This window comes from Chrysochloris asiatica, unplaced genomic scaffold, assembly GCF_000296735.1.
Source record: "Chrysochloris asiatica unplaced genomic scaffold, ChrAsi1.0 scaffold00052, whole genome shotgun sequence".
NCBI lineage: Eukaryota > Metazoa > Chordata > Mammalia > Afrosoricida > Chrysochloridae > Chrysochloris > Chrysochloris asiatica.
In genome coordinates this window covers 15260564-15262022 of record NW_006408570.1, presented here as the reverse complement: position 1 = coordinate 15262022, position 1459 = coordinate 15260564, and positions in this window count along the sequence as shown.

The window sequence follows — 1459 nt, the reverse complement described above, 5'->3', positions numbered from 1 at the left end:
CACAATAAAACCCTTAAAAAAAAAAAAAAAAAAAAAAGTAGATACAATTCAACCACAGGGTAAGAAGTCAAGGTAATAATTATCGTTAGAGAGGGTTTGGAATCTTGTATATCTGAGACAGTTTCTTTCTTGACCTGGGAGATAGATGTTGTTAGGTGGTGTTGAGTCAGTTCCAACTCATAGCTACTGGGTGCACAACAGAATGAGGCAATGCCCGCCTCACAACTGCTACATTTGAGCCCATTGCTCCTGCTCTGTGTTAGTCCATCTAATTGAGGTCTTCCTCTTTTTTGCTAACCCTCCACTTTATCAAGAATGATGTCCTTCACCAGGGATTGGTCCCTCCTGATAACATATCTGAAATATGAGAGATGAAATCTCACCATCCTGACTTCTAAGAAGCATTCTGACTATATGTCTTCCAACACAGATTTGTTTGTTCTTCTGGCAGTCCATAGTACTTTCAATATTCTCCAACGTCACAATTCAAACGCACTGATTCCTCTATGGTTTTCTTACTCACTGTCCAACTTTCACATGCATATGAGGCCATTGAAAATACCACGGTTTGCATTAGATGCACCTTAGTCCTCAAACTGACACTTTTATTCTTGGACACTTCAAAGAGGTCTTGTGAAGTGGAATTGCCTAATCCAATACATTGTTTGATTTCTTCCTTTTTAAACAATTTTTTTTTTGTGAATTGAGTGATACTTTACAGGGCAAATAATCAGTTTTACACTCAAGAAATCATATTTTGTTTCAACGCAATGATTACAATCCCCTCCATGCTGCATTTGTTAACAGTATTTACTTTATCACCTCCCCCCCCCTTTTTTTTTTTGATGTACACAAAACACACAGAAAGTATGTATTCATGTAAATGTCCAAAGGGCACATTTTGCAAGCCAGCTCTCTGCCCACAGGCACAGAGTCTTTTTTTCAGTCCATGAGTCTGAGTCCTCAGCTGCTCTGTCTCTCTGTGTCATCACCGCTATTTTAAAAAGTTATTTTGTTATGAATAAATAGGTTGTTGGTCCTGCAAAAGTCTATCAGGTGATCCTCAGAATCATTTTTATCACCAAGTCCATATTATCCTTCCTCTTTGCTTCCAACTTTCATATTCCAATCACCAGTAATTATCAATGCATCTTGGTTGCATGTTTGGTCAATTTTAGACTGAAGAAGTTGGTAGAACTCTTCAATTTTATTATCACTTGCCTTAGTGATTGGTGGGTAAATGTGAATAATGGTATTAACTGATCTAGCTTCTAGGCATAATGGATTTTTGCTTATCACAGAGAGCATTGTCCTTTAAGATACATCTTGAGACCCAAGATGGCGGCTCCTGGAGCAGCCAAGCATCCCGGACTAGAAAGCAATAGATTTCTTGCTTCTGCCACAAATTCCCCCAGCTGTGAGACTTCCAACCTTCTAAGTATTCCTTTATATGTGGTTC